Source organism: Saimiri boliviensis, chromosome 15 (assembly GCF_048565385.1).
Source record: "Saimiri boliviensis isolate mSaiBol1 chromosome 15, mSaiBol1.pri, whole genome shotgun sequence".
NCBI classification, from domain to species: domain Eukaryota; kingdom Metazoa; phylum Chordata; class Mammalia; order Primates; family Cebidae; genus Saimiri; species Saimiri boliviensis.
Genome location: NC_133463.1, coordinates 26,213,271 through 26,239,632, shown reverse-complemented (window position 1 = coordinate 26,239,632; position 26,362 = coordinate 26,213,271). Strand labels below are relative to the sequence as shown.

General features: G+C 45.4%; 1 non-coding gene across 1 annotated transcript; it reads right to left on the bottom strand.

Annotated features, from left to right (window-relative positions):
• Window positions 1-2,351: 2,351 nt before the first annotated feature.
• Window positions 2,352-2,473, bottom strand: LOC120362441 (U6atac minor spliceosomal RNA). Its single transcript, XR_005578348.1, has one exon. It is a non-coding gene; the product is annotated as a U6atac minor spliceosomal RNA (small nuclear RNA).
• Window positions 2,474-26,362: the final 23,889 nt, after the last annotated feature.

Here is a 26,362-nt window from a genome sequence, read left to right as displayed (position 1 = left end):
GATCCTTCCAACTCAGCCTCCCAAAATTCTGCGATTGCACATATGAGTCACTGTGTCCAATCTGTAAAGTTTCTGTTGATGTCAATTTATTTGGTCTTTCCAAGCCCTCTACTCTGTAAAGTGTTTTATAGCCATTTTACTGGTGACGTTACTGGAACTTAGGAGGGATTAAATTTTGCTGGTAAAACTCCTCTCTAAAAACTTTATATAGCCTCTTTTTTTTTTTTTTTCCTTCTATCTCTCTTTTTGAGACAGAGTCACGCTCTGTTTCCTAGGCTGCAGTGCAATGACATGATCTCAGCTCACTGTAACCTCTGCCTCTTGAGCTCAAGAGATTCTCATACCTCAGCCACCAGAGTGGCTGAAACTACAGGCACTCATCACCACACCCAACTAATTTTCGTATTTTTAGTAGAGACGGTTTCACCATGTTGGCCAGGCTGGTCTCAAACTCCTAGCCTCCAGCGATCCACCTACCTCGGCTTCCCAAAGTACTAGGGTTACAGGCAGGTGGGAGGCATGGTGCCCAGCCAAAGTTTACATAGTCTTTTAAGGAAACAATACATATGCAAAACCAAAGACGTTGTTACAGAATAATATAAACACATGCAAATTAATCACAAAAATGTATCCTGATGCCAAAGAGATTGTGAATTGTATATAGCCAAATGGGATCTATTATAAAGCGTGGGAAGAGGTGAGTGTTTAACAGGGTTTGGAAGGAGAGGAAGAAACCAGAATTGAGGGGTGGGAAACAAAAGGGGTCAGAGTTTTCCAGGCAGAGGAAATAGGCTATGCAAAGATGTGTGTGTAGGCACCCCAATGGAGAATGGGGCCAGCAAGTTAGCGTGACAAAAACAGAGTGATCCCATCAGGGAACAATAAAAGATGAAGATTAAGAATACCTCTATTGGTGAAGATGTTTGGATAGCAAAGGGAGCTTGCGTTTTATTTGACAGGCATTGGGGAGTCCATAAAAGCTCATGCAAATAAAAATTAGAGATGAAAACAAAATGTGATGGTTCTTGTGGGAGCTCTGTGTAGAATGAACTGCAGCAGGAGAAAAACTGACAGAAGACTGCTGCAGTAATTCTGGAATAAGGTGACATGGCCATAGCTGAGGGTGGTGACTGAGGAAACTGGAGCAAAGGGGACCCAGCATGAAAGGCTCATCAGGACTGACAGATGGATTTAGAGTAGAAGAGGAGAGGAAAGAGTGAAAAAAAAAAAAAATGACTGCAAGGTGTCCAGCCTGTTGTGTTGGGCTGATTATGGTGCCATAAACGCATTATTTATGCCAGGAAGCCTTTTGGCTGAGGGCAAGAATAGAGAGATGGGGATGAGGAAGCGATGAGCTAAGGTTTTGAAATGCAAAGTTGCAGATGAAGCAAGGATGTTCAATTGCAGGTCTGTAGACTATCAGAGAAACAAGTTTGGAGAGAAGATAAGAAGTCAAAGTTTGCATTATGTCATTCTGATTAGCCTCTGGCTCACTTTCCCAACTCTGCTCACTTGCTGCCTATTCACCCAACTCAAATGCACTTTTCTCGGAAAGTTACTATTGGGAAGAATTTACTTTTACAGATTTGGATATTTCCTAGTGAACTTTCTCTACTATAGCATAAAAAAGAAAGATAAAAAGAAAAGACATTTTAAAAACTCATTAAGACTTTTCACCCTGAAATGATTATTTCGAAGTTACTTAGGGGCCAGGCGCAGTGGCTCATGCCTGGTAATCCTAGTACTTTGGGAGGTCAAGGCAGGCAGATCCCTTGAGGTCAGGAGTTTGAGACTAGCCTGGCTAACATGGTGAAACCCCATCTCTACTAAAAATTCAAAAAATGGCTGAGCTCGATGGTGTAATCTCAGCTACTCTGGAGGCTGAGGCAGGAGAATCACTTTGAACCCAGGAGGAAGAGGTTGCAATGAGCCGAGACTGGCGCCACCGTACTCCAGACTGGTGACAGAGCAAGATGCTACACACACACACACACACACACACACACACACACACAAGAAGTTACTTGGGGCTGGGCACTGTGGCTCAAGCTTGTAATCCCTGCACTTTGAGAGGCCCAGGCAGGCGGGTCAGTTGATCTCAGAGGTTGAGACCAGCCTAAGTAACATGGAGAAACCCTGTTTCTGCAACAACAACAATTAACCATGTGTGGTGGCGAGTGCCTTCGGTCCCAACTACTTAGGAGGCTGAGGTGAGAGGACGCTTGAGCCTGGGAAGTGGAAGTTGCAGTGATCCAAGGTCCACTCCAGCTTGGGCGACAAAGTGAGACCCTATCTCAAAAAAAAAAAAAAAAAAAAAGCAAAAAGTTTACTTTTTTAAAAAAATTATTTTTTAAGAATAGTCAGACGACACAAAGTAGGTGGCAATGCCTTGACTGTCTGTGTGTTCTCAGGCCTGAGAGCCTCTTTCACCCTCGTCAAGAGGTATGCCAACTTTTCTCCTTTTATACAACACTACTTGGGTTTTTAAAAATTAATACTTATTACTTTTTTTTTTTTAAGATGGATTGGAGTCTCACACTGTCACCAGGCTGGAGTACAGTGGCACTATCTTTGCTCACTGCAGCCTTGGCCTCCCGGGTTCAAGCAATTCTACTGCCTCAGCCTCCCCAGTAGCTGGAATTACAGGCATATGCCACCATACCTGGCTAATTTTTGTATTTTTAGTAGAGATGGGGTTTCACCATGTCGGTTAGGCTGGTCTCGAATTCCCACCTTGGCCTCCCAAAGTGCTGGGATTACAGGCATGAGCCACCTTGCCCGGCCTCACTAATCCTTTAATGTAGCTACTTAAGATGCCTGTTAGAAAAAGCCATTCTCTCAGCTTGTATTTTGATCCTTAAAGTGCGGATTTCATCATTCAAGAGCTGAACCATATTTCTGAGTTCTTATTGAAGGCCTCTCTGCAGCAGCCAAATCGAAACTGGAAACTTTCACATGTATCTGTTATTATCAGAAGCATGGGGTGAAAGCTGTGCAGGGAAAGTGGGGTGAGGAGTGGAGAGATTGGGGAAAACTTTATTTCCTGAGAAATACCTCCCAGGCTCAAGGGATCCCCCTACCTCAGCCTCCTGAGTAGCTGGGACTACAGACATGCATCATCATGCCTGGCTAATTTGCTCTTAAAATGCTGATGAAATCAGATTTCTGAGTCAGCTAGGGAATGTCTTATGAGACACACTGCTAGTCTTCTTGGAATACATTATCACAGGGTAGGATGACAGGTAGCCACAGTCCTGCCTGAGGGTTCGGGGGAGGACTCTTGGAGATGATAACATCCAACCTTTATCTTAAAAGATGATAAGGGAGGTAGGCAGGGCATTCCCAGCATAATCCAGGGCACAGAGAAGAGAATTAGCATGGCACGGTGGCAGGACAACGAGTAAAAGTTGGGGGGTGGCTGAGAGATGGAGAAGAGTCAAATCAAGGAGAGCCACAAGTCTCCTGTGGAAGAAAGAGTCATTCAGGGGTGTGTGTGTGTGTGTGTGTGTGTGTGTGTGTGTGTGTGTTCATCCAGGCTGGAGTATACTGCCTCCCAGTTTCAAGCGATTCTCCTGCCTCAGCCTCCTGAGTAGCTGGGATTACAGTCGCCTGCCACCACTCCCAGCTAATTTTTTGTATTTTTAGCAGAGATGGGGTTTTGCCATGTTGGCCAGGCTGGTCTCAGACTTCTAGCCTCAAGTGATCCTCTTGCCTTGGCCTCCCAAAGTCCTGGGATTACAGGTTTCTGAGCCACTGTGCCCGGCCTTCCTGAGGCTCTTAAAAGCAGAGAAGAATTGAGAAGGACTTGGGCTCCTTCCCTTTGTCACTGTTCAGTCCTTCTCACTCTGCTCCAGATCTCAGCCAGGATCCAAAGGCTTCCCCATTTATCACCAACATGGAAGCCAGGTCTTCCATGAGAAGAGAGGTCTACTCAGCCTTCAGGCTTGAGCTGATCTTGGACATTCTGTCCTATCATGAGGGGCCTGACCAGTCACTCAGGCTCTTTTTAAGTTTAGTGATTAAACTTTTCATATTAAAAAAAATCTTGTTAGCAGACAAAAGAGTGGAAAGTAATGGAGAATACACAAGATTCACTGATGGGCTTTTTGTTTCAAGTATGAAAGACTTGGCTGGGCATGGCAGCTCATGCCTGTAATCCCAGCACTCTGGGATGCCAACGTGGGTGGATTGCTTGAGCCCAGGAGTTCAAGACCAGCCTGGGCAATATAGCGAGACCACATTGTTACAGAAAGTAAAAAATTAGTCAGGCGTGCTGGTGTGTGCCTCTGGTCCCAGCTACTCAGGAGGCTGAGGTGGGAGGATCTCTGGAGCCTGGGAGTTTAAGGTTGCAGTGAGCCATGATGGCACCACTGCACTCCAGATTGGGTGGCCAAGTGAGTCTGTTTTTTTTTTTTTTTTTTTTTTGGTGCTGTGACTCAGATCCAAATGAGTCTGTCTTTAAAAAAAAAAAAATAGGCGTGGTGGCTCATGCCTGTAATCCCAGCACTTTGCGAGGCCAAGGTGGGCAGATCACAAGGTCAGGAGTTCGAGACCAGCCTGACCAACATGGTGAAACCCCGTCTCTACTAAAAATACAAAAATTAGCTGGGCGAGGTGGCGGGCACCTGTAATCCCAGCTACTCAGAAGGCTGAGGCAGGAGAATGGTTTGAACCTGGGAGGTGGAGTTGCCATGAGCCAAGGTTGCACCATTGCACTCCAGCCTGGGCAACAGAGTAAGACACCGCCTCAAAAAAAAAAAAAAAAAAAAAAAAAACCTGGGAGAGAAAAGAGAGCCTATTACAAAGAGAGATTCAAGATAGAAGAGAGAAAAAAACTAATGAAGGAGGGATGCATTGGAGATCTACCCAAGAGGGGCTGACTCCAAACAGGAAGAGAGAGACTCCTTGAGGACCTGCGGATGCTGATGCCACAGTCAGGTGTGGTCAGTCGTGGAAGACACCCCTGGAGGAGATCATCTGAATTTTACATAAATCCAAAGTCATTTAACCACGAGATGACTACTTGGTGAGAGCCATTCACATGTATCATTAGCTTTAATCTTCACAACAACCCTATGAGGTAGACATTCTTCTGATTTTATGCTAGAGAAAAGAGTTCAGAGATGTTAAGCAACATGTCGTAGGTAACAGTTTTCAAGAAGTAAACCTGGGGTTTGAATCCAGGCTATTTAGCCCATGTTATTTGAACGACTCATATGACACCACGCTGCCTTAGAGCAGAGAAGACAGAGTTGCACCTGTCATAGAAAGCCCATGTGGGTGATATCAGAGGGCAGTGTATCTCTTAATCTTTGAAATCACCACCAGGGTTTTTGTCTGTCTAGATGTTGAACTTGTCCTGAAATCCAGATGTTCTAGTTTATCTAGAAATCTGTTCAACCACAGCAAATAGCATAGGCCTATCTAGGTCCTGAAAGGGTTTGGGAATAGCCTGATAAGAATTTGAAGTAGCCAAGCGCAGTGGCTCAAGCCTGTAATCCCAGCACTTTGGGAGGCCAAGGCAGGCGGATCACGAGGTCAAGAGATCGAGATCGGGCTGGGCATGGTAGCTCATGCCTGTAATCCCAGCACTTAGGGAGGCCGAGGCAGGTGGATCACAAGATCCAGAGATTGGCTGGGCGTGGTGGCTCAAGCCTGTAATCCCAGCACTTTGGGAGGCCGAGGCGGGTGGATCACGAGGTCAAGAGATCGAGACAAGCCTGGTCAACATGGTGAAACCCCGTCTCTACTAAAAATACAAAAAATTAGCTGGGCATGGTGGTGTGTAGCTGTAGTCCTAGCTGCTAGGAAGGTTGAGGCAGGAGAATGGCTTGAACCGGGCTTGAACAAGGGAGGTGGAGGTTGTTGTGAGCTGAGATTGCACCACTGCACTCCAGCCTGGTGAGTCTCTCCAAAGTAAGACTCTATCTCAAAAAAAAAAAAAAAAAAAAAAGATAAAAGTACCCTGAGCTACCCTTTCTCAGTCATCAGAGTGGCATCAATTCACAAACAATATGTGCTGTTGATGACAACTGTCTCATACAGCTGGGGGAAATGCAGAAAGGTGTGGAAGGGAATCTGGCCGTACCTAAGAAAACTACATAGGCATTTTTCCTTCCACTCAGCAATCACTTTTCTAGGAATTTATCTGAAGAAAAAAATTTCAACAGTAAGCTTTTTAATATTTTACATTTTTTTTTTTTTTTTTTTTTTTTGAGACGGAGTTTCGCTCTTGCTACCCAGTCTGGAGTGCAATGGCGCGATCTCGGCTCACCGCAACCTCCGCCTCCTGGGTTCAGGCAATTCTCCTGCCTCAGCCTCCTGAGTAGCTGGGATTACAGGCATGCGCCACCACGCCCAGCTAATTTTTTTGTATTTTGCAGTAGAGACGGGGTTTCACCGTGTTGACCAGGATGGTCTCGATCTCCCGACCTCGCGATCCACCCGCCTCAGCCTCCCAAAGTGCTGGGATTACAGGCTTGAGCCACCGCGCCCGGCTATTTTACATATTTTTAAGATTAAACTAATAGGACTGGAGAGAAAAAAGGCAAAAGAAACCCAACTGTATTATAAATAAATATTATAACTACTCTAGGTGGGAGAGGACAGGGGAAAACTAATGCTAATAATGTTTGAGCATGCTCAGTCCAGGAGGCGGAAGTTGCAGTGAGCCGAGATCGCACCACTGCACTCCAGCCTGGGTGACAGAGTGAGACTTTGTCTCAAAAAAAAAAAAAAAAAAAAAAAAATTGAACTAAACTTGGTAAACAGTCTTCTGATTTTGTATCCTCTATTCATTACACAAGTTTTTGTGACAGTTGAACCTGTAGGAAGGGCTGGAGAAATGTTTGCAGCCTGAAGATTCTGATCCAGTAAGCATGAGTAAATCCCACGAATGACGTGATCATTTATCAGGTTGGTAATAGTAGTTGTCTCTAGGAAAAGGGACCTAGAGGATCACCCAGGGAATATTGACCTATGTACATATGTTACTGAATCAAGTACATTAAAAATCATATCTTTTTACATGACGGCATAAACTTACTTGTTAAATGCAAAGTACTGCTCGAGCACGGTGGCTCAGGCCTGTAGTCCCAGTGTTTGGGAGGCTGACGTGAGAAGATCATTTGAGGCCAGGAGTTTAAGACCAGCTTGGGCAGCATAGCAAGACCCTGTCGCTGTAAAACATAGAAAAAATTGGCCAGGCACAGTGGCTCACACCTGTAATCCCAGCACTTTGGGAGGCTGAGGCAGGTGGATCATGAGGTCAGGAGTTCGAGAGCAACCTGACCAACATGGTGAAACTCATCTCTACTAAAAATACAAAAAAAATTAGCCAGGTGTGATAGTGCCAGCTACTAGGGAGGCTGAGGCAAGAGAATTGCTTGAACCTGGGAGGCAGAGGTTGCAGCAAGCTGAGATCTCGCCATTGCACTCCAGCCTGGGTGACAGAGTGAGACTCCGTCTCCAAAAAAAGAAAAAGAAAAGAAAAAAATTAGCTGGGCCTGGTGGCACACACCTGTAGTCCCAGCTACTTGGGACGCTGAGATGGGAGGTTCATGTGAGCTCAGGAAGTCAAGGCTGAAGTGAGCTGTGATCTCTCAAAAAAAAAAAAAAAAAAAAAAAAAAAAAAAAATCCTGGTCAGAGGAAAGGATTTTGCTTTCCTTTCTCTTGATGAGTGTAGACTTGTAATTTGGATCAGCCACCTTTCCCCTAAAGTTTATTTTAAAATAGTTGCTGCTTTCTCCATGCTGGGCTCTGTTCTAAGTTCTAGGAAAATGGGTGACTAAAATGGATAAAGCAGCTTCTCCTTACTTTGGAGATTCGAGTAGTTAGAAAATAGAAAGTATTGGGGGTTATGAGAGTGACCAGCTGGAGGGGACTGGTGGGCCCCTTCAGACATTCAGCAAAGGCCCCTCTGCAGAAGGGAGGTTCAAGCTGAGACCTGAATGAGAAGGAACAGGCAGCTAAAGATCTGTGTAATGAACGTTCGAAGGCCAAGGGAACAGCAAATGCAAGCTCTCCCTAATGTGTGAAAGGACCTGGCATGTTTGAGAAACACAAAGAAGGAGTGAGTGGGAGAGGTGTCGTGGGGGAGAGGTGTCGTGGGGGAGAGGTGTGGGAGAGGAGGGTGAAGCATGAGCTCCAGCTGAGGTGAGGAGTGTGGGTTTTATTGTAAGGGTATTTGGTAGCCTTTGGAGGTTCTAAGGCAGGGACCCATGTGATTCTCTTTATGCTCTCTCAGGCCATGACATGGAGAAGCGATTGTATAGGGCAGAGAATGGAATCAGAGATATTAGTTAGGAGGTTATTACTGCCCTATAATCCAGGTGATACGCTTGAACCAGGGTGGCAGTGAAGGAAGAGGAGGAGAACCGGTGAAATCCTGGATACATTTCAGAGCTAAGGTTATCAGAGCTTGCTGATAAGCTGGATGCAGGAAGTAAGAAAGAAAGGATTGTTTCTAGGTTTAGAACTGGGCTACTGTGCGGCCAGGTGCGGTAGCTTAAGCCTGAAATCCCAGCACTTTGGGAGGCCAAGGTGGGTGGGTCACCTGAAGTCCGGAGTTCAAGACCAGCCTGACTAACATAGCGAAATCTGATCTCTACTAAAAATACAAACATTAGCTGGGCATGGTGTCGACACCTGTAATCCCAGCTACTTGGGAGGCTGAGGCAGGAGAATCACTTGAACTGGGAGGTGGAGGTTGCAATGAGCCGAGATCGCACAACTGGATTTTCCCTTATTTTCTACTGTTATTATGTCCCTTATGAAAACTTAATTTTTTAGTGTAAAAGCAACATATATTGATGCAGAACATCTAAAGTATACAAAAGATACAAATGAAAAAATACAAAATATTAATGAACCTGTAATTCACGGAAAACTACTACTTGCTAATCTTTTGATTCATTTCTTTCGTTTTTTCTTTTCTTTTTTTTTTGAGACAGAGTCTCGCTCTGTCATCCAGGCTGCAGTCTGAAGTACAATGGTGAGATCTTGGCTCACTGCAACCTCTGCCTCCTGGGCTCAAGTGATTTGCTTGCTTCAGCCTCCTGAGTAGGTGGGATTATAGGTGCCTACTACCATCCAAGCTAATTTTTGTATTTTTGGTAGAGACAGGGTTTCCCCATTTTGGCCAGGCTGGTGTCAAACTCCTGACCTCAAGTTGTCCACCCACCTTGGCCTCCCAAAGGGCTGGGATTATAGGTGTGAGTCATTTCGCCCAGCCAGGTTCATTTACTTCTTTTTTTTTTTAAGACGGAGTTTCACTGTTGTTACCCAGGCTGGAATGCAATGGCGTGATCTTGGCTCACCGCAACCTCAGCCTCCTGGGTTCAGGCAATTCTCCTGCCTCAGCCTCCTGAGTAGCTGGGATTACAGGCACACGCCACCATGCCCAGCTAATTTTTTGTATTTTTAGTAGAGACGGGGTTTCACCATGTTGACCAGGATGGTCTTGATCTCGTGACCTCGTGATCCACCTGCCTCGACCTCCCAAAGTGCTGGGATTACAGGCATGAGCCACTGCGCCCGGCCCATTTACTTCTAATCTTTTTTTTTTTTTTTTATAACACAAACTTCCTAGGTAGTAATACGTATTATTTAAGAAAAATCCAGAAAAAATAAACAGGAAATTAAAATCACCCAGCTACAAACAGAATCAGTTTTTGTGAGTGATATTTATATTCAACTCATTTTGGACATTGTTAATACATAGCTTTGTATTCTGCCTTAAAAAAAATTTGTCACAAACTGCCTCATTTTCATAAAAATTATTTTAAAACATGTTTTTATTTGCTTGTGAGCCTATTCTTTTTCTTTCTTCCTTCCTTTTTTTTAAGACAGTTTTGAGACAGTCTCACTCTGTTGTCCAGGCTAGAGTGCTGCCATGGTGCCATCATAGCTCACTGCAGCCTTGAACGATCCTCTAGCCTCAGCCTCTGAAGTAGCTGGGACTATAGGTATGTGCCACCGTGCCTGGCTAATTTTTTAAAAAATATTTTTTTGCCGAGGTAGGGTCTCCCTGTGTTGGCTTGGCTGGTCTTAAACTTCTGAGCTCAAGTGATCTTATATTTACCTGTTTTCTATGCCCACCTATACATCTCCCCACTTTTTTTTTTTTCTTTTTTCTGAGACAGAGTCTTGCTCTGTGGCCCAGGCTAGAGTGCAGTGGCACGATCTTGGCTCACTGCAACCTCCGCCTCCTGGGTTCAAGCAATTCTCCTGCCTCAATCTCCCGAGTAGCTGGGACTAAAGGTGCCCGCCATTGCACCTGGCTAATTTTTGTATTTTTAGTAGTGATGGAATTTCACCATATTGGCCAGGCTGGTCTCGAACTCCTGACCTGATTCACCCGCCTTGGCTTCCCAAAGTGCTGGGATTACAGGCGTGAGCCACTGCACCTGGCGGATCTTTCCACTTTTATCTTGGCCTTGCCTTTTGGTTTTGACTGTGAATCAGCAATTCTGGCTTCCCAGAACCTGGCCACCTCTCTGGACTAGACTTTTGCGTTGGAATCTTTTGAATCCAGAGCTGGTGCTGGGGTGGGGCTTTGGACCATGTAAAACCACAGTGAGAACAGACTGAACCTATAAACTATATACCAAATGAAATGATTCCTAGTGGAGTCTACAGGTCCTTCCGGTTGTGTGTGTGTGTGTGTGTGTGTGTGTGTGTGTGTGTGTGTATTTTGGCATAGAACTCACCACTTTGGGAAGAGGAGGGAGGAGGGAGAGAAGGGAACAGGCTGCAGACGGGTAGTGCTGGTGATTCTGGTGGAGCTGGATTCAAGGGGCCTCCCCGGAAATCTTCCTTTCTTAGCAAGCGTTTCCACCAATAATCCTTTTATAATCTCAGCCTAGTAGCCAGAACATTCTCCCCACGGCCAGTCTTTCCCACTTCCCATCCTGCCCTCCTTCCTGTCAGCACTGCAGTATGTACGAGTCATGTGGCTGGTTTATCCGGAAAGAGGATAACTTCTGGCCTTAGTGCCATCTGAACAATTCCAGCGGCCCTAAAGTCAGAAGTCAAGCAGCAGCGCATTCGCTCTGAAGAGGGATGGAGAACGAGAGAAGCCTTGTAGCCTGGAGACAAGGAGGGCAAGGGTGGGAGTTCAGCCCACACATGCTAAGCAACCATGGGCATTCTTTTTTTTTTTTTTCTGTAGGAATGGGATTTATTATGTTGACAAACCTGGTCTGGAACTCCTGGCCTCAAGGGATCCTCCTGTCGCGGCCTCCCAAAGTGCTGGGATTACAGGCATGAGCCACTGTGTTGCTCAACACCCCCAGGCATTCTTTTTTGTTGTAAGGGTTCAGAGCAGATACTTACAGGGGCCTTTTTCAGGTTAGTGAAAACTTTTTGCATGCCAATTTTTGTAGTTATTATTATTATTATCTATTAACAATCATTGCCTATTATTGAGGACTTTTAGTTTCCTTATATATGTTTCCTTGAATCCTTAGAATAGCTGTTCAAGGAAGATGCTGTTGTGCCCCTTTTTCTTGTTCCTTTTTTGAGATGAAGTCTCCCTCTGTTGCACAGGCTGGAGCGCAGTGCCCCATCCCGGCTCCCTGCAACCTCCGCCTCCTGGACCCAAGTGATTCTCCTGCCTCAGCCTCCTGAGTAGCTGGGATTACAGATGCCCACCACCATGCCTGGCTAATTTTTGTATTTTTAGTAGAGATGGGGTTTTTCTGTGTTGGCCAGGGTGGTTTCAAACGCCTGACCTCAAGTGATCTGCCCACCTTGGCCTCCCAAAGTGCTGGGATTACAGGCGTGAGCCACCACACCCTGCCTGTCTCCCTTTTTTTAAATAAGGAAACTAAGGCTGAGAGAGTCAAGGACTTTTTACAAGGTCAAACAACAAGTTTGGTGGAGGTCAGATTTGCAGGTGGGTCTGTCGGACACCACAGCTACTGGCAGTACAGAAACAGGTATCCAAGTCTGAAAGCCGTGGCTCATGCCTGTAATCCCAGCACTTTGGAAGGCAGAGGCGGGTGGATCACTTGAGATCAGGAGTTGGAGACCAGCCTGGCCAATATGGTGAACTCAGGAGGCTTTCAACATAGTGAGCCCAGAAGGCGGAGGTTGCAGTGAGCGAAGATTGAACCACTGCACCCCAGCCTGGGTGACAAAGCCCGATTCCATCTCAGAAAAAAATAAAAGAAACAGGTACCCCAAGCCAGTTGTTAGGTATACATGGCTCTACCACCTTCCCAATATGAGAATGTGACAAGTTTAAAACTTCCAGTTCATCTTTTATAGAAAAGGGATAATAATAATACTTACCCCATAGGACTGTTGTATGTGCATTATGTTAACTCTTGCTATTATCCCTTTTACGTGTAGGCTGTGAATTCTTTTCTTTCTTTCTTTTTTTTTTTGCTGGTTCACCGTAACACATCTGCAGTCTGTCCACACCTATTTGCACGAGTAAATCTTGCTTTTACTATAAACGGCAGAGGGCAGGTCTGGGATTATATCATTCTTTTGTGTGGCATTTTTTATAGTCACTTTGATGAAGACAATGATGAACATGCTGCTAAAAAAAAACCTTGATTCTGGCATTCAGCCAGTTCCTTTTTCAGGCCAAACACCAGCATGCTGTCCTGCTGACTGTGCAGAGGTCCCTTTTGGGGGAAGAGAGGCTCTCTTACAGTTAGGGTGAACTCCTGGCCTCTCTGGATTTATGGACATCCCATATGAAGTTACAAGCATGGAGGAATTGTTTGCAAAACATCCTGCTCCCAATTGAATGCTACTTTCATTTTTGTGTGGCTTGCGTATAGTTTTACACAATTAATTGAAAGGTAATCTTTGGCAAAGTAAATTTATTTCTTAGCCCTGAGCTACTAGACATTACAGTGTGGTGGACTACAGAGACTTTTCTCTCTAGTGATTGATGCAGAATGGATGGTTGTTTCTGTCTTAGTCTCTCAGGTTCTCATTGGAACTGAGTGGTCTTGGATTATACCGGTTTACGTTACATAATTAGAGGATTTGCTCCAGTTATGAGCAGTTTCGTGAAGACTGGAAGAGTCAGAAATACCCAGCACCTAGAAAATGTCAGGGAAAGGATAGTCAGAGACCAATGTCACCAGGATTAGGGGAACTGATGGAAGAGCTCAAGTGTATCTCTCAACTCACTGAGTGCCCAACTCTACCCCAACTCTCAACTGATTCCCTCCCTCCTGCCCTCCCTCCCTTCCTCTGCTCTCTCTTTCTCTCTTTCTTTCTTTTCGCTCTGTTGCCCAGGCTGTAGTGCAGTGGTGCAATCTCGGCTCACTGCAACCTCTGCCTCCTGGGTTCAAGCAATTCTCTGCCTCAGCCTCCCGAGTAGCTGGGATTATAGGCACGTGCCACCATGCCTGGCTAATTTTTGTATTTTTAGTAGAGGCGGGATTTCACCATGTTGGTCAGGCTGGTGTCGAACTCCTGACCTCATCATCCACCTGCCTTGGCCTCCCAAAGTGCTGGGATTACAGTCATGAGCCACTGCGCCCAGCCCTTTTTTTTTTTTTTTTTTTTTTTTTTTTTAAAGAGAAAGACAAATTCTCACTCTGTCACTCAGGGTGGAGTGCAGTGTGCAATCAAAATTCACTGAAACCTGAAATTCTGGGCTCAAGTGATCCCCCAACCTCAGCCTCCAGAGTAGCTGGAACTGTAGTTGTGCACCACCACACCCACTAATTTTTTTTTTTTTTTTTGTAGAGACGTGATCTCACTATTTTACCCAGGCTGGCCTTGAACCCCTGGCCTCAAGTGTCTGTCTCAGCCTCTCTAATTGCTGAATTACAGGTGGGAGCCACAGTGCCTAGCCCACTAACTATTAATTTTCTGCCCTTCTCTGCCTCGCTTTGTGCCTGGAAGTCTGACATCTATGTGGTGCACTACCCAGGCTCCCTTGCTGGGTGGGTTAAGTCAACGGGAGGCACCAGTGGGTGGTAAGAGGCTGGAAATAGACAAAGGTTGGAATATGCATTCCTCCCGTTCTCTCCCTGTGGTTCTCCACTATGAATCGTAGTGACTGTGTCCCTTTATGGTCACAGCTACCATGGGGCAGACACTTTTCCAGGGCTCCAGTTTTTAATTTTTTAAAAAATTATTATTATTTTTAAGGCGAGTCTAGTGAAGCAGTCGGAGTGGAGAAGGAACAGAAATCGTTAATTGGTTGTGATAAATTAGTTGTAAACACCACTGTACTTCGATCAGCACCAGAGCTCCAGTTTTTTTGTTTGTTTGTTTTTGTTTTTTGAGATGGAGTTTCACTCTTGTTGCACAGGCTGGAGTACAATGGTGCAATCTCGGCTCACCGCAACCTCTGCCTCCTGGGTTCAAGCGATTCTCCGGCCTCAGCCTCCCGAGTAGCTGGGATTACAGGCATGTACCACCCGGCTAAGTTTATATATTTACTAGAGATTGGGTTTCTCCATGTTGGTCAGGGTAGCCTCAAACTTCATCGACCTGCCTTGGCCTCCCAAAGTTCTGGGATTACAGGTGTGAGCCACTGCACCCAGCCTAGGGCTCTGATTTTTAACCAAGCTCTGATAACAGCAATTTTTGACCCTGACTCTTGGCATTGGTGGTGATGTCTTCCACTGTTGTTGGTCTCTAGGTGCCTCACTTGTTTATCTTGACTCTGCCCTCACTGAGTAAGTCATTTTTTTTCATTAAAAATCTCTCTCTTTTTTTTTTTTTTTTGGCCAGGTGCAGTGGCTCATGCCTGTAATACCAGCACTTTGGGAGGCCAAGCCAAGTGGATCTCTTGAGGTTCAACATGGTGAAAGCCTGTCTCCACTAAAAATACAAAAATTAGCCAGGTGTGGCTATGGCTACATGCATCTGTAATCCCAGCTACTTGGGAGGATGATGTAGGAGAATCGCTGGAACCCAGGAGGCAGTGACTGCAGTGAGCTGAGATCATACCACTGCACTTCAACCTGGGTGACAGAGTGAGACTCTATCTCAAAAATTCTCTCTCTCTCTTTTTCTTTTCTTTTTTTTTTTTTGCAATTTTTTTTTTTTTTTTTTTTGAGACGGAGTTTCGCTCTTGTTGCCCAGGCTGGAGTGCAATGGCACGACCTCGGCTCACCGCAACCTCCACTTCCCGGATTCAGGCAATTCTCCTGCCTCAGCCTCCTGAGTAGCTGGGATTACAGGCACGCACTATCATGCCCAGCTAATTTTTTGTATTTTTAGTAGAGACGGGGTTTCACCATGTTGACCAGGATGGTCTCGATCTCTTGACCTCGTGATCCACCTGCCTCGGTCTCCCAAAGTGCTGGGATTACAGGCTTGAGCCACTGTGCCCGGCATGCAATTTTTGTTTTTTTAAGAGACTGAGTCTCATTATGTTGCTCAGGATAGACTCTAACTCCTAGGCTCAGGGAATCCTCCTGCCTCAGCCTCCTGAGTAGTGGGACTACAGGCAGACACCACCACATCTGGCTCAAAAATCTTCTATTCCAGCTGTGTGTACCATCTGCCTCCCAGCATGTCTTAGACTTATAGTACCCACATGAATCCAGGAAGCATACCTGGTGTCAAGCTGGGTGAGAGGAATACTCATTGACTTGTTAGCCTACATTTTGTGATAATTCTCTTTCTTTCACCTCATCTGGGTGTCTCTTTGAATGTTATACCCTTCAAACAGGCATGAGATGACAAGGCTGATATCGCCTGCTCATCTGGGGGAGGCCGATAAGCAAATGTCTTTTGTAAGCCCTGTGCTTCCTGGAGAGAGGTACTTGCCTGCTTCATGATTGATTGATTGGTTGATATTGATTGAAAGACACATCCTTTTCATTGAAAACATTATAATTACTTTCTTATAATTGGCAAAGAGTGCCACAGTTGTTATCCTGAAGAGGCTATGGTTTATTTTTAAACTATAGATGAATCTGAGTTTTAAAAATCGCCAGCGTCTGAGCAACTGCCATGAGTAAACATGCTTCAGCTGCATCCGTCTGCACTGCTTCTGGGTGGAAGGCTGACGGGGACAAATGCTTTATATTTGTACCACTCGATACGTGTTTCTACCCTCTCTCTCCCAAATTATCATGTTTGCTCATTAAAGCAACTTGTCAACACAAGCAGAGTTGATATTTTTATTTTCATCTTAGAGGCTTCATCTATCAAACATTTATTGATTCTCTTTTATATACCAGGCCCTCTGCTAGGCACTGGTGATACCAAGAGGATGATAATATAATTTCTGTCCTCAATACAGTGCAGGGGAAGATTTGGACATAGCAACCAACAAAAGTATGATGTGGTGACCATGTGCAGGTGGCAAGAGTGAAATGCCATGGGTGCCAGGAGGTGGGAGTAACGAAAGGGGTGCGGAGAGTACATGTCATTGAGTGTCTGCCAAGTGCCAGGTACTGGGCTAGGGCCCTGCCCTGCTACTGCAAGTGTGGTCCATGGACCATCAGCAGCTGCATCACCTGGGAGCTTGTTAGAAATGCCCCACCCCGGACCCACTGATTGAGAATCTGCATCTGAGCAAAATATTCAGGACATATCTATGCACATTAAAGTTTGAGAAGCACTGGGCTAGGTGGTGCACAGCTTTCCTTTATTTTATTATTGTTATTATTATTGTTGTTTGAGACAGAGTCTTGCTCTGTCGCCAGGCTGGAGTGCAATGGCGTGATCTCTACTCGCTGCAACCTCCAACTCCCTGGTTCAAGCAATTCTTCCTGTCTCAGCCTCCTGAGTAGCTGGGATTACAGGTGTGTGCCACCATGCCTAGCTAATTTTTATATTTTAGTAGAGACGGAGTTTCACCATTTTGGCCAGGATGGTCTTGATCTCCTGATCTCATGATCCACCCACCTCGGCCTCCCAAAGCGCTGGGATTACAGGTGTGAGCCATTGTGCCCAGCCAGCTATTATTATTTTTGAGATGGAGTTTTGCTCTTGTTGCCCAGGCTGGAGGGCAATGGCATGATCTCAGCTCACTGCACCCTTTGCCTCCTGGGTTCAAGCAATTCTCCTGCCTCAGTCTCCTGAGTAGCTGGGACTATAGGCGCATGCCACCATGCCCAGCTAATTTTTGTGTTTTCAGTAGAGACTAGGTTTCATCATTTTGGCCAGGATTGTCTCAATCTCTTGACCTTGTGATCTGCCCCCCTCAACCTCCCAAAGTGTTGGGATTACAGGTGTGAGCCATTGCACCCGGCCTATTGCTATTATTTTTAGAGACAGAGTCTTGCTCTGTCATCCATACTGGAGTGCAGTAGTGCCGTCATTGTTCACTGCAGCCTCCAATTTTGGGGCTCAAGCAATCCTCCTGACTCAGCCTCCTGAATAGCTGGGACTACAGGCACGTGCCACCATGCCCCATGAATTTTTTAAAGAAATTTTCTTTTGGTAGAGGCAGGTTCTCTCTATGTTGCCCAGGCTGGTCTCAAACTCCTGGCCTCGAGTGATCCTCCTGCCTTGGCCTCCCAAAGTGCTGAGATTATAGGGCTGAGTCATGGTGCCCAGCTGATGTATAGATTTTGTTTAACTCAAAACCTGGTGAGGGAGTTGTGATTACCATTATGTAGGATAGATAGGAGATGGAGTTAGAATTCTCTCCATGTCACATAGCTATGTTGCGAAGCTGGAATTTGAACTCGGGCCTGACAGATTCCCAGGCTCCATTCACTACTCCAGGCAGCTCCTTCCTCTCTGGGGACCACAGGGAAGCTTCACAGAGGAGAAGGTGTCTGAGCTTGGCTTGCAAAGACCTGGTCAGGAGGAAGGAGGGCGTTCCCATCAATATACCCCTTGAGCAAATGCTTGGAATGGGAATGGAGTAGAGCCTGCCATGTGGAGTGGTAGGAAATAAGGTGAGTGAAGATGATTGCAATCAAATTATAAAGGGGCTTGAATGCCAGGAAGGAAGCTGAATTTCTCCTGGGAGTGGATTGTGCAACCTGCTGTGAATTGTAATCATAGGCAGATTGCTTGTGTTTGAAGCCCAGCCCCTTTACTCACAGGCTATGCTGTAGGTTGGGTTCTTTGCAGGCAGACACTGAAACAGATTTGGTGTGTAAGATGCTTATTAGGAATTAACAGCTATGAGAGGAAGAAGGAAGAAGCAGGGTTGGGCAGAGGAAGTCAAACAGCAGGCCCAACAAAGTGTTGGCCAACCTGATGGAATCTTCTGGAAGAAGTATGGCCTGCGAGGGTTGACCTGTCTCAGGTTGAAATGGCCAGGCCTTTATAACCCTACCTTGCTCTACTACCAGATTCAGGCTGCCCAGGTGAGGCCAGGTCTCAGGTGATGTCTGCAGCAGGGAAGACCCTGCAGGAGGAAGCTGCCTGCTCACTGCACTCCCCATAGATGGGTAGTGAGTCGTCCCCTTGCATGGGGCCCTGAAAAGTGCTTCTTGGTGTCTACCAAAGGCGGTCTGCTTACTTCTGTGTCTCTGTCTCTTCAGTGGGAAATGGAAATAGTAGTAGATCTCTTGGAGGATAATTGGAGGATTATTTGCCTGGTATCTAACCCAAAGGATACGAGGTCTTATTATTATCTGCCCTCATGAAGAATTCACTATATACTTTCTACATCGAAAGCACTTGAATTTTGAAAATCCCTCACTGTGGCCCAAGAAATAGAAGAGAGTCATGCCCATCCCTCCCACCCCAGCTGGCTGCCTGGGATTCCTTCCCTTCCTCACAATGCTTCAGGTTATTGTTTGTCAGGACACCTTGATTGAGACAAGCTGTGCTGGACAATAGAAAAGATTGGAAGAATTTAATGAAGGAAAATGACATGTCAGATCAGTGGCTTAAAAGATAATGTAAGCTGGGCTGGGCACGGTGGCATACACCTGTAGTCCCAGCTACTCAGGAGGCCAAGGCGGGAGGATTGCTTGAACCCAGGAGTTCAAGGCCGTAGCTCTAATCACACCAGTGAATACCCACTGTACTCAAGCCTGGGCAACATAGCAAGACCCCATCTCAAAACAAAACAAAAAGATGGTGTAAGTTGAATCAGGAAGGATGAGCTAAGGGGTGTATTATTAGGGTATAGGCTAAACCTTTTAACACGAGATTCAAAATAAGGCCCAAACAAGAGTGTCATGTAACAGTGTAGAAACGAGTGGTCAAGAACCCACTCAGGGGCCCAGGTTTCTTTTACCTTGTTGCTCCGATATCTCCTAACAGAGTAGCTCTCAAAATGCAGCTGCTGGGGCAGCAGCATCAGCATTATCTGGGAACTTATTGGTAATGCAAATTTTCAGGCCTCACCCCAGCCCTAGCAAATCAGAAACTCTAGGGGTGGGGCCCAGCAATATGTATTTTTTCCCTGGGTGTTGCCGTGGCAACGGTAAACTGACATGAGCAATCTGTATTTCAAAAAGCCCTCCAGGTGATTTTTTTTTTTTTTTTTTTGAGACAGAGTCTTGCTCTATCGCCCAAGCTGCAGTACGGTGGCACAATCTCTGCTCATTGCAACCTCCACCTCCTGGGTTCAAGCAATTCTCCTGCCTCAGCCTCCTGAGTAGCTGGGACTACAGGTGCCCGCCACCACGCCCAACTAATTTTTTGTATTTTTAGTAGTGATGAGGTTTCACCATGTTGGCCAAGCTGGACTCAAACTCCTGACCTCAGGTGATCTGCCGACCTTGGCCTCCCAAAGTGCTGGGATTGCAGGAGTGAGCCACTGTGCCCAGCCACCTCCAGGTGATTTTGATGCACACTCGAGTTTGAGAAACACTGACCCAGGATTTTGTCCTCATCTGTCATGTTAGAGTTACGGGAGCCGCCTGCGGAGAGGCAGAAAGAAAGGAAGAAGAGAAAGGAAGACGAAAAAGGAAGAAGAAAACCATTTTCTGTTTCCACAAAGTGCCTAGAAGTAGAGTATATCACTTCTGCTCACATCCTTCTGATTGGAACCTGGTGATGTGGCCATGTGCTCCTGTGGCTTTCCTGGCTGTAAGGAACCCTGGGGAATGTAACCGCTAGCTGGGAAGCCTTCCATACAACTAAAACTGGGCTTCCTTACTAGAAGGAAAACCAAACGAATGAATACTGTCAGAAGAATAACAGCCTCAGCTGGGTGAGGTGGCTCATGCCTGTAATCCCAGCACTTTGGGAGGCTGAGGTGGCTGGATCATGAGGTCAGGGGTTTGAGACCACCCTGGCCAACATGGTGAAACCCCATCTCTACTAAAAATATAAAAATTAGCCAGGCATGGTGGCATGCACCTGTAATCCCAGCTACTCAGAAGGCTGAGGCAGGAGAATCACTTGAACCCAGGAGGGGAGGTTGTGGTAAACTGCGAGCACACCATTGTACTCCAGCCTGGGCGATAGAGCAAGACGCCATCTCAGAAAATAAAAAAAAAAAGAGCCGGGCGCGGTGGCTCAAGCCTGTAATCCTAGCACTTTGGGAGGCCGAGGTGGGTGGATCACGAGGTCGAGAGATCGAGACCATGCTGGTCAACATGGTGAAACCCCGTCTCTCATAAAAATACAAAAAAAAAAATTAACTGGGCTTGGTGGCGCGCGCCTGTAATCCCAGCTACTCAGGAGGCTGAGGCAGGAGAATTGCTTGAACCCAGGAGGCGGAGGTTGCAGTGAGCTAGGATCGTGCCATTGCACTCCAGCCTGGGTAACAAGAGCGAAACTCCGTCTCAAAAAAAAAAAAAAAAAAAAAAAAAAAAAGAAAGAACATTAATGGCCTCTGCCACTGTTGTAATAGACTAAAACAGACAAAAGGTAAAGGACAGAACTAAAGCAGCGGGTGTGTGTCGGAGAGGAAGAGACTTCACAAATCAATTCTATTCTGATGGCTGCTTTGATCTTGTGGTGAGGGGGAGGAAGGAGAAGCAGACAACTCCTAGGTTTCTAGACAACTGGATGGTGATGGTGTTAACTGTGGTAGATGGTCTACATTTTTATTTTGTTTGTTTGTTTATTTATGACAAGGCCTTGCTCTGTCACCGAGGCTGGCATGCAGTGGTGTGGTCATAGCTCACTGTAGTTTTGAACTTCTGGGTTCAAGTGGTCTTCCCACCTCACCCTCACCCTATAGAGTAACTGGGACTATAGGTGTGTGCCACCATGCCTGACTAATTTTTATTTTTCAGTAGAGATGAAGTAACTATGTTGCCCAGCTGACCTCAAGCTCTTGGCCTCAAATGATCCTCTTGCTTTGGTGTCCCAAAGTGCTGAGATTACATGGGTGAGCTATCACGCCTGGCCTGTAGCAGAGATTCTAGATGAAGAGAGAATATGAACTTAGTACTAGACTTCACGAATCTGAGTTGACTGAAGAATATCCAGGTAGGGCAGGGTGCAGTGGATCACGCCTGTAATCCCAGCATTTGGGAGGCCGAGGTGGGAGGACTATCTGAGGTCGGGAGTTCAAGACCAGCCTGGCCAACATGGTGAAACCCCATTTCTACTAAAAGTACAACAACAACAAAACAATTAGCTGGGTGTGATAGTGTGCACCTGTAATGCCGGCTACTCAGGAGGCTGAGGCAAGAGAACTGCTTGAACCCAGGAGGCGGAGGTTGCAATGAGCCAAGATTGTGCCACTGCACTCCAGCCTGGGCAACAGTGTGAGATTCCATGTCCAAAAAAAAAAAAAAAAAAAAGAAGGAAAGAAAGAAAGGAAGAAAAGAAGGAAGGAAGGAAGAAGAGAGAGAGAGAGAAGGAAAGAAAGAAGAAAGAAAGAAAGAAAGAGAAAAAAAATTCAAGTAGGAATGTCCAATCCAGTTGGTAGATGCAATACCTGTCCAGGGCCCCTGAAAATGGTTGAATGAAGATGGAGACAGAGATTTAGAAAACATCATGGTAGTCAGAGCTTGGATGTGAACAGGATTGCCAGAGTAGGAGATGGGAAGAGGGAGTCCTGCACTTGGGAGGTGTGCACTGATAGAGAAATGAATGAAGCAGCTGAGAACAAGGGGTCAGAGTAGCTGGGAGAGCCAGAGAACACAAGGTGAGAGAAGTCAGTGGAAGAAGCAAGGCACTCAAGGCCAGGGTGGGTACCAGTGCCAGATGCTGCAGAGGCGACACATAGGACAAGCACTCAGGAACATCTTTGGCAACAAGTGAGAAAAACTGAGACCCAGACAGCTTATGGAACATGCCCGAGGTTCCACAGCTAGGAGGTGGCAAAGCCAGGACTAGCCCTGTCTTCTGGCTTTAGTCTTTCCATTAGAGGCTCCAAGGAGCCCCTGGTGGCTCTTCTCAGACCTCTGTGCCTACGCAGGAGCCCTTAGCATTGTCTCCCACAGCAGGCTGGGCAGAGCTGCTTCCTGGTTAGAGTCTGTCTGTTTGTAGGGCTTGTTTCTAAAATTATGAGGGATCTGTCTTCCTCCTATTTGCTTGAGCAGACCCACCCTGAGTCTAATTGACACACCAAGTGGGTTTATGGGCTTCTCCTTCCTCCCGAAAATCCCACAGCGGCGTTGCCTATTGTCTGTGGCAAGTCTTGCTCGGCAGCCCAGCTTCAGAACGTGAGTGGTTGCTGTTATACCCTTCTGCCCACCATGTGCTGGGAACGGGAGCATCATGACTAAAAGGCATGACTCATGTTCAAATCCATGGCACTGCTGATCCCACTTCTGTGCACTTTAAAGTACAAACAGCTGGATATTGCTGAAAATGGCTCAGGGGGTCAAGGACAAATTCCACCAATGTGACTTCATTCTCCAGGCTGCCTGTTTATCCTGGAGGTTGATCTGGGACTTGGGACTATATAACGTTGCTTATCTTCAAAGTGCTCAGCTTGGCTTTTTAATTCTGTACTTCTAAATGTTTGACAACTGTGCACCAACAAGCTTTCAAGGTAACTGAAGCCTATGGCTGCTTTCAGCCCTCTGTTACTGGTGAATGTTTTTGCCTGTTGGAAGGACATCGCAGCTACCAGCAGACTCCCACCATCCACCAACGGCCTTATTGTCAATCCATGGTCGTGTGCCGACTGCAAAGTGGCCCGAGTTTTTTGCATATCTCGTGAAATCACTATGGGAACACAGTCATTATGATACAGCAGTTCCTGTCTTGAGGACTTTTGATAGTTTATTTCTTATGGTTGCATTTCCTATTGATACAAAAAGACTCCTGGTAACCAAAAATAAATATAACCAGAAATTTTAGATTCCTTGTTTCGTATATGAGCTTGATTTTGTAATGTAAATTGAAAAAGCCGAGATCTATTATGCAACTATATCCTCTCAGAACAAGTGAGTCACAGAAGCCTCTGTGGCACTGACATGTAGATGACCTTGAGAAGTTAGCGATTACCTGTGATGTCGAACAAACGAAGCTAGTAGCTGCCAGCAGAAACTCGGTGTAACTACTTCTAGTACATACTACTACTCATTCTAAAATGTAAACTAAATCAACTCCCACCTTATTTTGTGCTGCTACCACTAGAATCCAAGCCACCATGGCGTTATAACTAACTTGGACTACTAACCCACGTTTCTGCTTTCACTCTGACCCCCTGCATTCATTTTCATTCGTTTTCCCATGTGAAGGTAGTGTCATCTTTTTTTTTTCTTTGAGATGGAGTCTTCCTCTTGTTGCCCACACTGGAGGGCAGTGGCATGATCTCAGCTCACTGCAGCCTCGACCTCCTGAGTTCAAGTGATTCTCTTGCCTTAAACACCTGAATAGCTGGGATTACAGGTGTGCACCACCACAGCCAGCTAACTTTTGTACTTTTAGTAGAGACGGGGTTTCACCATGTTGGCCAAGGTGGTCTCGAACTCCTGACCTCGTGATCTGCCTGCTTCGTCCTCCCAAAGTGCTGGGATTACAGGTGTGAGCCACCTCTCCTGGCTAGTATCAGCTTATAAGTAAATCACATCATGTCATTCATCTGCTTACAACTCATCTCCTTTCCATCTCACCGCTGGATAAAATCCGAACTCTTGACCATGGTCTGTGAGACCCTCTGTGATCTGACTTGCCTGACTCTCTGGTTTCATGACATTACCGCTCCCCTCCCTCTTGTGATGATCTGTCCACATTGACCTTGCTGTTTCTTGTGCACAGCCCACCTGTGCACACATGCAGGTTGTGCACTGCATAACTCCAAGAAAGGCATTCAGTATGCTGCAGGGTGAATGATAAGAAGCATGTAGTGTGGTGATCCTGCTCACGCATGCCCAGTTCTTTCCTAACACAAAGCCTTGGCACTTGCTAGTCTTTCTGCCTGGACATCCATCTGCAGAGTTTTTGCAAGGCTGGCTCTTTCTTGTCATTCCCTTGACAAATATTCCACCAAACACTACTCTATTCCAGGTAGGCTCCATGCCAGGCCACACCAGCTATATACTTTGCAGGGCCCAGTGCAAAATGAAAATCAGGGCCCCTTGGTCAAAAAGCATTAAGAATTTCAAGCTGGTGACAGCAGAGCTTTAAACTAAGCATGGGGCCCTTCTCAGTGTGGGGGCCCGGTGGGACAACATCGGTTGAACCTCCATCAAGTTGTCACTGGCCTCAGACTCAGCTTAAGTGTCACTTTTCCAGAGGTATCCTTCCTTCCCAACCACTTCAACCAAAGGAACATTCTGATCACTTTGTGAAGACAACAGCTAAGGACTCTCTTTCCTTTCTCTGTGAAATCACAGCATTTAAAATTACAAATAAAACGACAATCCATGGGTGATTCAGTTGCAGTTTTTAGGCAGAATATCTAATCAACTTAAAAGGTTTTGTGTTTCTCTTTAATGAGGTCTTGCATAAGTTCTCATTTTTCTATAAATTTGCCTTGAAGGCAATGACAGGCTTAGTAAGCTAAGAACTTTGGTGTACAAAAATCAAAAAGGACCCATTACAATATTATAAAGTTTAAAACGGTACTATGATTGGATTTTCTAGAATAAAAAACAGTCCTGTATTCCATAGAACTAAGGGTTTTGTATGTATTAATGAACTCAATTGTATTTTAAAGTTTAGTAGAAATGGCACAATTAATAACTGGCTGATGTATGTTTACCTCTGCCTTTGGAAGTTAAAGTTGTTTTTTTTTTTATGAACTAAAATAAAATTTCTTGAGTGTAATTGCATCCTTGAAAAGTCAAAGATTTGTCATTTTGGCACATTGTCAAGTTTTTAAAATTTGAAGTACAGTTAGTTCAAAATATATTCACAGCTTTCATTCATAAGATGTTTATAAATATTGGGTTATAAAGTTACACCTTTAGCATTTGACTTAGAAAAAAAGGATGCCTATAACAGCTTCTTTACATATAAGATCTTCTCACTTAGTTATGGGTTTCTCATCCTCCTAGGAATCCAATATTCTTAGTCTAAATAACAACAGGAGAGGCAAAAGGTTTAAGGTTCTGTGACAGTGAGATAAGGCAATAACATGTCTTTCTCCAAGGGAGTGCCACGGCTGCCAGCGCTCCTAAAGCTGTCTGGGGGATCAGATATGGTTTCTGTAGTGGATTACTTTTGGAGTAGTGCCAAGAACTAAGTAGCTGTAAAAATGCAAACACCCTGAAAGCACTTGTAACCAACCATGGAAGAAAACACCTTTCTGCCGCAATTTTTGCTAATTTTGTAAGCAACTTAAAAAAATAAAAGAAAGAAGAAAGAAATAATCCAAGGAATGACGTGTATTTACATTTGTGTAACGTAAAGAACAAAAGCTAAAGGTAAATGCCCAGACTAATTTATGATGTAAGCAAACTCTGACTTCACCCCACTGGCTCGCTGAAGAGTAGCTTACTCACCCCACTGGCTGTCTGAAAAGTAGCTGATAAACTCATTTATATTAAAGTATAAAGGACCAGTAAGGATTAATCAATTATCTTCTACTGGAGTATTTGCTTTAGAGCAGGGAAAAAGCAGCTTTGCCAAAGAGCTGAAAGTTTTAGTGGCAGAATTTCTGCAAAGCTCAAAAGTGAACCACAGACAAATTATTCTGCCTGAGAAAATTGTCAATATTTGCTGCTCCCTTTTCATCTCCTCCCATTCTCTTTCTCAATGTTTTGTTTTGGAATAATTTTTGATTTATAGAAAAGCTGCAAGGGTATTTGAGAGAACACTCATATACTCCTGACTGAGTTTCTCCCAACGTTAACATTTTATGTTACAATGGCACATTTATTTGTTAAAACCAAGAAACTACAACTGAGACATTGTCAGAGGCATTTGAACCAGAACAACTCCACCTTGAATAGGGGCTGGGTAAAATGAGGCTGAGACCTACTGGGCTACATTCCCAGGAGGTTAAGGCATGGACAGGAGGTCGGCACAAGAAACAGGTCATAAAGACCTTGCTGATAAAACAGGTTGCAGTAAAGAAGCCGGCTAAAACCCACCAAAACCAAGATGGCCACAAGAGTGACCTCTGGTCACCCTTACTGCTACACACCCACCCAC